At 42.0% G+C, this 12,398-nt stretch overlaps 1 protein-coding gene across 1 annotated transcript in view; it reads right to left on the bottom strand.

Annotated features, from left to right (window-relative positions):
- Window positions 1-12,345: 12,345 nt before the first annotated feature.
- Window positions 12,346-12,398, bottom strand: part of CYSLTR2 (cysteinyl leukotriene receptor 2) — an 82,354-nt gene continuing 82,301 nt past the window's right edge. Inside the window, exon 6 of the mRNA XM_036249606.1 lies at window positions 12,346-12,390. The gene's annotated coding sequence lies outside the window, so the exon portion shown is untranslated. The remainder of the gene's footprint in view (window positions 12,391-12,398) is intronic.

The following is a 12,398-nucleotide window of genomic DNA, read 5'->3' as shown; positions in this document are numbered from 1 at the left end:
ACCAAGTTAGAAAAGTTTTCTGTCACTGTTTCTTCAAATATATTCTCTAATCCTTGCCCATTTTTCTTCCTCTTCGGGGTCTCCTATGATGCGAATGTTATTACGTGTCCAGTTGTCCCACAGTTCTCTTAAGCTGTTTTCCTGTTTTGTTTTTTCCTTTTTGTTTTCTGATTGGTTGATTTTTTCTACCCTGTCTTCTAATTCACTGATCCAGTCCTCAGCTTCCTCTACTCTGCTGTTTAGTCCTTCCAATGTGTTCCTAATTTCTTCTATGTCGTCCTTCATTTTCACTTGGTTGGTTTTCAATGTTTCTATATCATGGTGCTGATATCCTTACTCGTGCTGTTGAGCTTCCTCAAGATCATGGCTCTGAACTCTACCTCTGATAATTTGCTCAACTGCATTTCATTAATCTCATCTTTGATAGAGTTCTCTTGTTCTTTCATTTGGGATTTATTTCTTTGTTTCACCATTTTGGCTATCTCAATGTGTTTTGGAGCCTGCCAAATTTTCCCTGTTGGTTTTGGTGTTCTGCTGTTTGTGGCTCCCTCTGTTGGGTTTAGATAAGCCTGGATGGGCCCACGTTAAACACTACTGTCAAGTCTTACTTTTCTGGGTAGATTTGCAAGCCTAGGAAAGGTTCTGTTATCCTCTACCTTGTTCCTGGTGGCTAGTAGTCTCAGTTACTCAGGGCCATAGAATGTAGCCCTGGTGTTCTGCATAAGAGGATTACCAGAGTGTGGGATAGATTCTGGTTATTAATGAGCCTCAATTTGCATTTCTTTGCCTCATCTGGGAAAGGCTGAATCTCCAAGCAAAGGCGGGGGGTGGGCTACTGCTTTTTCCCACAGCTTGGGGGAGGAGCACACTGGCCAACATCCTTTGTTGCCGCAACTCAGCAGTAACTTTTTAGTGCCTTCCAAATCCCAGGTGTCCCCACAAAGTTCCAGCCCAGTCTCCCTTCCATCTGCCGTAGCCCCCAGGTGAGTGTCTGTGGCTATTTTAGCACTCTATCCCAGCTCTCTGCGCTGTGCAGTGGGTTGGTCATTATTCCCCAAGTTTGCTGCTCACAGCTAAGACTGCTGTTGTCCATGGGCTCCCAGTCCATCACCCTCTTGTGCCTCTGCAGAGCCTACCAGTGTCCCTAGTTATATGGTCCTGTCCTGCTGCTTTTCTGAGGATTTGTTTTTATTTTAGTTGTAATTCCCGTTCGGTCTGGGGAGATCTTCTGCATAGCTTCTATTCACTCTGCTTCCATTTTCACATCCTCTATGCCTATCTTGTGTGCAGCTGCACCAGCCTTTCTGGTGCTCCCGCACCCTGCAGGTCCCGTGGGTAACTGGATCGCACAGTCCTTTGGGGGACCTTGCTCTATGCCTATGTTATGGGCTGTGGGGTCGCACAGGCGTCTCTGGTGCTTCAGCACCCCGCAGGTACTGCAGGTAACTGGATTGCACAGTCCCTGCTGGGTTGCACAGCCTTCTCTGGTGCCCCCGCACCCTGCCCTTCTTGTGGGCGGGCAGCTGGATGGTGCCAGTCTCTCTGAGGCTCTGGCTTCCCACTGCTCTTGTTAACTACTGGACTGCATAGGCCTCTTTGGAGCCCCAGGTCCCACTGCTGGTGGCTGGGGAGTGCTGCTGCCCTGTGGGGCTCAACTCCTGCTCAGCTTTTGCTGTAGGTTTGGGAGATGGGTCTCAGCTGCTGGTCTGTGCTTCTGTTTCCTGGGGATGGATGTCTGCTCCCCAGCCTCTGTTGCTGGGGGTATATCTAGACTCTGATCAGGCTGCTACTATGGGGAATGGTGCTGAGCTCCTGGCTGTCCGCCACCTTCGCCACCTGCACCTTGGGAGCTCCACTACTGTGCACCAGTCTGTGTTGACACAGAGTGTCCACTGGTCCAATGGTGCCAGGTGTGCTTGTGGGCTCAGGTTGCTGGGCCCTAGCCACTCCCACTGCCTCCTCCCAGGGAAGACCCAGGATCTTCCAAAATGGTGGGATCTCCTTGAGGCGCAGGGAGAAGTGCCTTGAAGGGATGCTTACCACAGTAGCCAGATGCTCCGTCCACAGCACAGGCACCTTCTGCTCCACGGCTCTGCACTGCTCAGGTTTGGTCGTCCACCTTCACATCCACTCACACTCTCTTACACACTCACCCTCCCTCTGCTCCTGCCCACTGCCATCTTACAATCTATTTTCCCAAGTCCAGGTTCTTACCTGTGCTTCTGTCCTATACATTGGAGGTTCCCATGACCTCCTCCTCGAGTTTGATTCATTATAAAGGATATTATAAAGGATGCCAATGAATAGTCAGATGAAATACATAGGGTGTAGTCTGGAGGGTTTGAGTATAGGAGCTTCTGTCCTCATGGAACTGAACTAGAATATATGCCCCAGCATGTGGATGTGTTCACCAACCCTGAAGCTCATCAACTCTTGTTGTTCAAGAGTTTTTATAGAGCTTAATCTGTAGCCCCTTCTCCTTCCCAGAGGACAGTGATGGGGCTAAAAGTTCCAAACTTCTAATCAATTGGCCTTTCTAGTGCCCAGCCCCATCCTGAGACTATATAGGGGTCCCCTTAGTAACCTCTTTAGCATAAACTCAGATGAGCTTAAAAGGGGTACCTTATGAGTGACAAAATATACTCCTATCACTTAGAAAATGCCAAGGGTTTTAGGAAATTTGTGCTAGGACCTGGGAACAGAGACCAGATATGTTTCTTATCTTACTAAATCTATCTTTGTCAGTTTAATTTCCAGACCCAGCCAAGGACCCTAAGACGATCAAAGAAAAGAAAGCTTTTCCATCGTTATAGGTTCCCTTACTAAACCATCAGGATTTATTCACTGCCTACCCTGTGCCCTGTACTTTACTAGTTGCTTTTACATGTTATCTCATGTAATCTTCATAGCACAATGAGTTAAATGTTAATATTTTCAGTTCTACAGATTAGAAAACTGAAGCTTTGAGAGATTGCCTTCCTCACCTGAGAATGTTGGAGTCAGATATCAAACGCAGGTCTCCCAGGCTGCGAGCCCATGACCTCAATGCTACCTTAATCTGCTCCCAGAAATTTAGCCTTGAGAGTTTTGTGTGATCTATAGCCTGATTCTCACCATTCTGCAGCTTTCTCTTTCTTGCACCCTTGTGGCAAAATGAAAACAAACTAACACAAAACAGGGTCTCTAACCTTTGGGTTAAGGTTTGGATTTCAACCATTCCTAAGAACAGGTGGTTAAAACTGAGTCCGACCAGGTTTTGGTTACTCTTGATTTCTAGCAAACAGCTTTGATAGTCTAACATTTCTTTTTTTGAGAATATGGCTTTATTCCCATATTTTTAGTAGTTACTAAATATATTATGTAAGAAGCTGTTTATAGATGTCTGTATTTGAGAGGAGGTTAAGGAGACCCAGAGTTGCTTTTTTTTTTTTTTTGGTACATGCCTCTAGTGGGAACCGAACCTGGGACTCTCTGGTCCACAGGCTGACGCTCCAACCACTGAGCCAAACTGGCCAAGGCCACTCAGAGTTGCTTTGAGTCATAAAGAGTTTGACTTTCATGACACCACTTCTTACACAAAAGAGATTAGAGTCATTGGTTCCAGGGTCGTCTGTGGTGCATCTGGAGGATACTGTCTTCTGCCTCAAGGGGTGAGCTCCCTTCTGTCCAGCGCTGCATTACAGAAAATGTCCTATTTTCAGAACATTTGAAATACAAAGAACAGACAAATTAGGGACTGACTCATCACAAAATAATTATTTGCCTTACATAAATATTTATTGATGGTATCATTTGCATGGTAAACTCTCCAAAGGCATTTAAAATGTAATTTGAGTAATAAAATTCTATTTATATGAAATAGCTAGCAGCATATGATAGCCTGCATTTCTGTAGGGTTTTTTAGATTTCAAAAAGATTTGACATGTGTTTTCATATATTGTGTTGTCCTCATGACTACTTTGCAAGAGTAGGCTAGTATTGCTATTCCTCTGTTACTGATGAGAAAACTAAGGCAAAGAGAGTTAAATCCTTTTCCGAGGTCACATAGCTGAATAGTATCAGAGCTGAGGATAGATCTTGGCTCATTTTACATCTTGTTTAAATACTCTTTCCTTATAAGCATACTTCATTTTCAGATTTATATTTTCCCTTGAAACCAAACTCAGATAGTAAGAATCTATTTTGGGATATAGTCAAATTTGGAATGGAGAACTATTTGTAAAAACTGATTTGACTTTTTCCAAAGAGGGTAGTGGGTCTTTCAGGTTCTGAAAAGAGGTTATAAAAATATACTCCATCAGAAGCACCAGTGAAGCTTTTAAAAAATACAGATGATCAGAACAGACTGCAAATATATTTAATAAGAATGCCTAGGTCTGGGTTTGTTTGTTGATTCAGCCCAAACTGAAAAGCACAAGTTCAAATGTGCTTTTGTGAGGCAATCTGAGGACTAGTGAAAAGAGTCATAGATTTTCCAAGCGAATGGCCCCTGTGGCCAGAGATTTATGTAATTCCCTTGCAGGCAAACCTAATATAATTAATTTGTACTTCTCTCCTCTTGCAAAGGAGAATAGAGGATGGATCAATAATAGGCACTTGAAAATTATCAAGAATACATTCCATTTAGCTTTAGGACATGGTTCTATATTTATATGGAAGATCTAGCCTATATGTTCCTTCTAGAGTATTGTTCCGCATACATGGATGGCTCAAGACATTATACTACTCTCCCCAGAAGTCTTTCGTGGCTCCCAATTGCCTCCCAAATTACAGCACTCTCCCTTGCACGGCATTCACTGTCCTCCATGATCCCACCCTGTTATTACAGTCTTAATGCTTTATTGCTCCCTGTTCAGGAACCTGTATGTCCACCAATCCACATCAGAGTGCTCACAATTTTCAAAAAGCATTAGACCTGTATTGAGGGAGGAGAGTTTTTATCAATATGCCTCAACTGAAGTGCCCTTCTCTTTTCCCTTTATCAATGTCTACCCACTAAATTCTACCCTTTCTTTAAGGGTTAATCCAAATAAACCATTTCAACAAAGCCATCACTTGAACTAAAATTCTTCTTTCTTTGTGCTCTACTAGTAGCTCATGTGCATCTCACTTGTAAACACCCATCACTTCACTTTCTGACTTACACCTTAGTGTTTTTTGTATGTGTTTTAGGTCCTTTACTAGACCTTAACCTACTTATCTTTATACGCCTCAAGGATCCCAGCACAGTATCTGACACATAACCAGTGGGTACCCAGTAAAATAACTTGTGAAATTTAATTGAATGGTAGTTCTCATATTTTGAAATTTCATTCCAAATAAAATTATGAAACCTTCTCTCAAAAGTCTTGCTTGTCGAACTTCTGGTCAAGACGGCCGCATAGGAAAGGCAGTTCTCGCCTCCTCCCACAACCATATCAAAAATACAACTAAACTACAGAACAACCATCATTCAGAACCACCTGAAACTGAGCTGAATGAAAGTCCTACAACTACAACATTAAAGAAACAGCCACATGGAGACTGGTAGGAGGGGCGAAGGCAGATGGGCTGGTCCCACACCCACATGTGGCGGATAAAAATCAGGAGGGACATCTCGGCTGGGAAGGTCCTCCCTGAGGACTGAGGGGTACCCGTCCCACACCATGTGCTCAGCCCAGGGTTCCAGTGCTAGGAAGAGAAGTCCCCATAACTTCTGGCTGTAAAACCAGTGAGAACTGAGGCTGAGGGAGGCTGCGGCTTCTAGAGAGGCCCAGGCAGCTCCGCACTCAGACTTACTTGGACTTACTCTCTCTAAGTTCAGAGAGGAGGCAGCTTGAAAGGCACCAGAGACATACAGGGAAGAACTGAGTTGTTTGGTCTCAGGATGAGGGCTGGAGAGGCAGCTTTCTCTCAGACAGACATGCTGGCAGACAGACGCCTTTGTTCCTTTGGTGAGCCCTTCCCTGGGGCGGCAGATAGCAGCCATATCTGGGACTCCAGCAACCTGGCTCACACTGGTTGCCCCACCCCACCCAAATTTCGAGCCCACCCATGCTTTACCATAGGATTGGCCTGTCTTGGATCTTGCTTCAGAATTTCCTAAAAGCTCTCAAATAAGCAGCATCTGGTCTCAGCGAGCCTCATACCTCTCACTAAGTGGCCCCAGGCCTGGCACTAACAGTAGCCAGCCTTGGTTCACAACTTGGCTTTGCCTGGGCACCTCCAAGCCAAGCACAGGAAACAGCCATCTGCAGATCACTTTGTAGCTTATGCCTGGTAGCCCCGAGTGGAACACAGGCTGTGGCTGACCTTGCCCCAGAAACAGCACACCCAGTGGACAGCTTCAGACCACATCGAAGCACCACCACCCAACCACCTCCATAAGTGACATACTCAATGAGTGGACTCAGGGGGTACCAGAGCCCTGCTGAAGTAAGTCTTGTTCTGTGTGGTGGGCCCCTACACCGCTGATCCTCCAAGGGAGTCGGAAGCCAGTGGTCAGTGGGAACAGCCAGTTCTTGCAGCTGATCAGCCTGAGTAAATCTCTCTCATTGATGTGCCAACAGCAATCAAGACTCAATTACAACAGAAGGGTGTACAGGGGTGCACCTCGAGAGCCCAGCTGGGGTGATCAAGGAGGCTGTGCCTCTGGATCCTACAGGACACCTACAACAATAGGCCACCCTATGAAGCCTAGGAGACATAGCAGCTCTTCCTAATACATAGAAACAAACACAGGGAGGCAGCCAAAATGAGGAGATAAAAAAACATGTCCCAAATGAAAGAAAAGAACAAAACTCCAGGAAAAGAACCACACTCAGCCCTCGTTTATCACAGTTAATCAGTTCTAGACTCTACCGTGATAAATGAATTTCCAAGGAGTAGGATTCTTTATTTATTTATATGTAGTCATCCCTCGCCACTTTGCATATTTGAAAAAAAACATCGATAGAGTGAAGCCATGAAAGTCAAAGGGATAAGTGGTGAGGGACGGCTGTAAACAAAATGTAGATAAGCAATCAGTCAGATGCAGAGTTCAAAACACAGGTTATAAGGTTGCTCAAGGAACTTAGTGAGACATTCAAGGAACTTAGTGAAACCTTTAAGGAACTTAGTGAGAACATCAACAACATAAAAAGGATCAGTCAGAAATAAAGGATGTACTAACTGAAATAAAGAATAATTTACAGGGAATCAATAGTAGAGCAGGTAAAGCCTATAAGCAAACCATCATTTTGGAATATAAGGAAGCAGAAAACACCCAATCAAAACAGCAGAAAGAAAAGAGAATTTTAAAAAATGAGGACAGTGTAAGGAGCCTCTGGGACAATATTTGCATCATAGGGGTGCCAGAAGAAGAGAGAAAGCAAGAAATTGAAAACCTATTTGAAAAAATAATGACAGAAAACTTTCCTAACTTGGTGAAGGAAACAGACATACAAGTCCAGGAAGCACAGAGAGTTCCAAACAAGTTGAACCCAAAGAGGTCCACACCAAGACATATTATCATCAAAATGCAAAAGGTTAAAGAAAAAGAGAGAATCTTAAAAGCAGCAAGAGAAAAGCAGTTAGTTACCTACAAAGGAGCTCCTATAAGACTGTCAGATGATTTCTCAAAAGAAACTTTGCAGGCCAGAAAGGAGTGGCAAGAGATATTCAGAGTGATGAAAAACAACAACTTACAACCAAAATTACTCTATCCTGCAAAGCTATCATTTAGAATCTATGGACATATCAAGAGTTTCCTGGACAAGAAAAAACTAAAGGAGTTCCTCACCACCAAACTAGTATTATATGAAATGTTGAAGAGTCTTCATGAAGTAAAGGAACAAAAATATGAACAATAAAATGGCAATTAATACATATCTATCAACAATTGAATCTACAAACAAAATGAGCAAGCATAACAGAAACAGACTCAGAGATACAGAGAACTTTATGTTGCTTTCCAGATGGGTGGGGGCTGGAGGGATGAGTGAAAAAGATGAAGAAACTAAGAAATACAAATTGTTTGTTAGACTGAAGAACCTCAAAGGGAAGGAGGGGGGAGGGCGGGATGAGATAAACCAAACAACTTCTATGCATATATGCATAACCAAAGGACACCAGCAATAATGTGGAGAAGACAGGGGCGGGGCGGGATTGGGAAGGAAGGGATCAATGGGGAAAAAAGCAAGAGACATCTTGCTTGTAATACATTCAACAATAAAGATGAGTTTAAAAAAATAAAAATAAATAAATTAATTAATTAAAAAAAAAATGTCTTGGTTGGGAAAACATGGAATTCTTTTCGATTTCTCTACCTTGTAGCAGCAAAAGAAGTGGGGTGGCTGGGAAGACTGACCAGGCCACTGAGTTTGGCAAAGGAAGAGGCAGCAGAAGAAAAATAATCTTTTTCAGAACTATAAATCAGCTGATACCAAGATATTCAAGCTTGCAGAGTGGACACACCAGTGGTGATGAAATCCTCAGAAAATCTGTTTCCACTCACTGGGATCCCTGGTTACTGGACAAGTGAAATCAGAGAGAATTAAGCTGTCAAACACAGGTTGGCCAAAGGTCTAAAACAGAGCTTGTGATCTCAAAGAAATTGGTTGAAATTCAATCTATGGTACTTGATGAATGAATCAGAAAGCAAAAATAAGTTTTAAAAAATCCATGTCGGGCCCTGGCTGGTTTGGCTCAGTGGTTGAAGCATTGGTATGCGGACTAGAGAGTCCTGGGTTCAGTTTCCGCTAGGGGCACGTACCAAAAAAACAAACAAAAAATCCATGTAGGTGTCTAAATCAAAGTCTGTTTGAAGAAATAGACAGCTATAGGATGAAAACTAAGAGACTGTGGTATCATGAAGCCCATGAAAAGTTACAAGAGTAAGTAGTGGTCAGTTGTGTCTAATAGAACAGAGGTCATTGAAGTTAAAGCTAAGGAAGGGATCATTACATGTGACAACATGGCCTGACATTGGCAAAGCCAGTTTTTGTACAATGTTGGCAACAGAAGCTGAATTGCAGGGGATTAAAAGGGAAATAGAGATAGGCATTTTCATTAGAAAATCATGCCACAGGTTTGCATCAAATCTATAACAAAACCCTAGAGCACAACCTTAATTGCTTTCTTACAAAGAAGTAACAAGGCTTTATTTTCTGACATTATAGATATAGACATTTCCTCAAATTCTGGCCTGATATAAATGCTGTAAGTTTAATTTTTAAGTGAACTGCAGAGTGCAGATAAAATCCAGAGAGGTCAAAACAAAGTAAAAGTGTTAACTTTTGAGACATAAAGGAGTGCCAAGAACCACTTTCACCCTAAGAGTATTTTCTCAATCCAAGGGAACTTTGTTGATGTTTTGATGACTTCATGGAATGAGAGAAAGTGGTGATTAAGCCTAGATGGAAAATCTAACAGATGACCTCTTGTAAAAAAAACCAAAAAAACAAAAAAACAAAAACAAAAAAACCACCCCAAGATTTAGTGGCCAAAAATAACAATGTGTTATTTCATACTAGGGGTTGACTGGGCTCAGCTGGAAAGTTCTCTCTTTGAGAGTCGCCTGGGTTGCAGCCAGAGAGATTTTAGTCATCTGAAACCTTAGCTGTCAACCCAGGGTTACTCACTCACATGTCTGGCTGTTGGTTAGGAGCTCTTCACATTCTCTCTCCAATTCTTGGTCTTCTTGCAGAATGACAGTTGGAGTTCCAAGACCAACCAGAAGGAAAATGAACTCTTCTTTGAAGAAGTCTCACACCATATGTAGTAGATAGGACTGTAAGGCAGTATGATGGCATGTGTGGCTGGTAAGAGCATGACCTCTGGAACTACCCGACTGAGTTTCAATACTGATTCTATCATTTGCAATTACATTTTGGCAAGTTACTTCTTTCTATGACTCAGTTTACTCATCTATAAAATATGATTAATAACATTTATATTGTAAAAAATGCACACACATTTCTTAGAAGAGTGTGCAGCAATAATAAATGCTAGCTATTAGTATCAAAGGAATTAGAGTGGCTTTATCAGCAGCAACAACAACAAAAAGGTAGTCAACCTAGCTATCAACTTAGAATTTTTGACTTACTCATATATTTATCTATATCTTTGTTCACTATTACTTCTTGCATTTCAGATTGTCCATCTGTTACCATATTTCTTTTACCAAAAGTACAACCTTGCTGGTAGTTAACTCTCTCAATTTAATATTTAAAAATCACATGAACTATGAAAACCACAGTGAAAGTCACTTGAAACCCACTAGGGTTCAACAGGTTAAAAGTCTGACCGTCTCAAATGTGGTTAGGGGAACAAGTTAGTAAAACCAGTTTGGAAGAGAGTTGGGTATTACCTAGAAATGTTGATCATAAACACATTCCAAAGTGTATAACCTGGAGAAGCTTTTACATGTATGCAGGGAAAGCGTGGATGAGAATATTCATAGGAGCACTGTTTCCAATACCCACAATCTGATAATCATCTGAGTCTTCACAGACTTACAGAAGTATGGATAATTAAACTTTGTTACATGCATACCAGCAGCAGTATCATGACTTAACCCCAAATAATAAAGCTAAATAGAGAAAAAAAATAGTTGCTATATTATTCCATTTATAGAAAGTGAAAAAACATACAAAAATTAAATAATGTTTTGCTTGGGGATACATTTATATGCTAAAAAAAATCATTAACACAAATTAAGAATAATGGTTCCCTCTTGGATCAGGGGTACATAAATGAGTGTGGAGATACTAATAAGATTCTGTTTCTCAGGCTAGGAAGGAAGAACAGAGGTAACACTTTTATTCTTCTTTAATTCACACATGTTTGTTTATCTAAAGATCTTGTGAATAACTTAAGGACTGTGCAAAGGTCCTGACGTCCTACATGAACCTACATCAGGTAGGCCCCTCTGGTCATCAGCCATTGTCCACACTGACTTACTGACCAAGGCTGCAGTTCCTTTTATATCCATCAGGACCAGGTATTTCCAGCCAACACTTAGAATTCAGGGATGTTTGGGGCAAGGGAGGAGGGGAGAAGCTGGAGGTCCTTGGGCCTAGAATTCAGCCTCCTCAGCACATCACACATCTAAACCTCCTGAGACTTTTCCAACTCCCCATGTAATTTAGCCTTTGTTTCTAAACTGTGTTTCTTTGATCTCTCTGTGGATTTTTATGCCAATGCCATACTCTTTTTATTTAGTAGAGCTCTGAAATAATATTAACTTTTTAACAAATCCTCTTTTGCTGTATTTCTCCTTGTGGCTTTTATTAACCTTAAGTAGCTGTCTCTATCTACTTGGGGATGAAATGTCCTCAGAGGAAGGCGCTCCAACCACCATAGTCCCTGGATTACCCCCCTTCTTACCCCTATTCTCCCCTTAGGGTTTCTACTTTAAAGCTCTTTTCCAAGAATAAAAATAAGTGTGCTGGCATGTTTATAACCCCATAATTGATGATTGGTAAATTACTGTGCTGCTCCATAATTGATGATTGGGAAAGTCACTGTGTGCCCTCTAGCTGAACCTGTTTAGTCAAAATAACCTCAGTAAATTGGAATACTACCTGAACCAAGAAATTGTTGGGAGCCGGCTATGTGTCTGACGGAGTCCACGGAGCCTGGAGGTCTTGAATCAGAGACTTGACCTTCCCCACAATCTCAAGGAATCAGGCTTGCATTGTGTTTGTGCAGCTTGGGGCTAAGTGTGACGTAATGTACCTTAAAATACCCAAAATACCTGGGTGTTCCTGCATGTTCCTGGGTGATCCTGTTATCCGCAAGGCAAACTAATTCTGTACAGCATTGCTGTGGCCCTGGGCATTACATCAGGAAGATCCTATTTGCTGTCAGGTATAAAGGCAGGTAATGAAGCGTGTCGGGGCTGATTCCGAAGACTCTGTCCCAGGGTGTTCGGAATCAGACGCGGGCCGGCTCATCAACGGCTCTTATTTGGACTCCAATTCTCTAGTGGTCTTTCTTTGACTCTGTCGCGCCACAACAATAAGTTCTCTATAGAAAACCATCCTTTTGTCTATCTCCCCCTCCTAACCTGTTTTTTGTGAATTTGACATAATTTCTATTTCAGAAAAATTGCAAATCATCTTAATTAAATTTAAAACAGAGAATTGGTCATTTAAAGCCAGTTCCACTATCATAATTATACTAAAGTTTACACCACAAAAATCCTTTCTCCCAGTTAAACAATTTATATACTTGCTTGAGGGGATATCTGATCTCTCAAGCAAAAAAAAAAACAAAAAAACAAAAAAAACCGTATCTGGAATTCCAGGACACTCTTTGCTTTCACTTTGGTAAATGAAGAGTTCCATTTTGTTTTCTTCTTCAACGACAACATTAGTCACCAAATGAGAAAAATGAGATGTTTCACCCTGGTTGGAAAAAGGAAATGTCCTGAAAAG

The sequence above is a fragment of the Molossus molossus genome, unplaced genomic scaffold, assembly GCF_014108415.1.
Source record: "Molossus molossus isolate mMolMol1 unplaced genomic scaffold, mMolMol1.p scaffold_m16_p_9, whole genome shotgun sequence".
NCBI classification, from domain to species: Eukaryota; Metazoa; Chordata; class Mammalia; order Chiroptera; family Molossidae; genus Molossus; species Molossus molossus.
The sequence above is the reverse complement of the archived record's forward strand: the minus strand, read 5'-3'. Positions and strand labels throughout refer to the sequence as shown.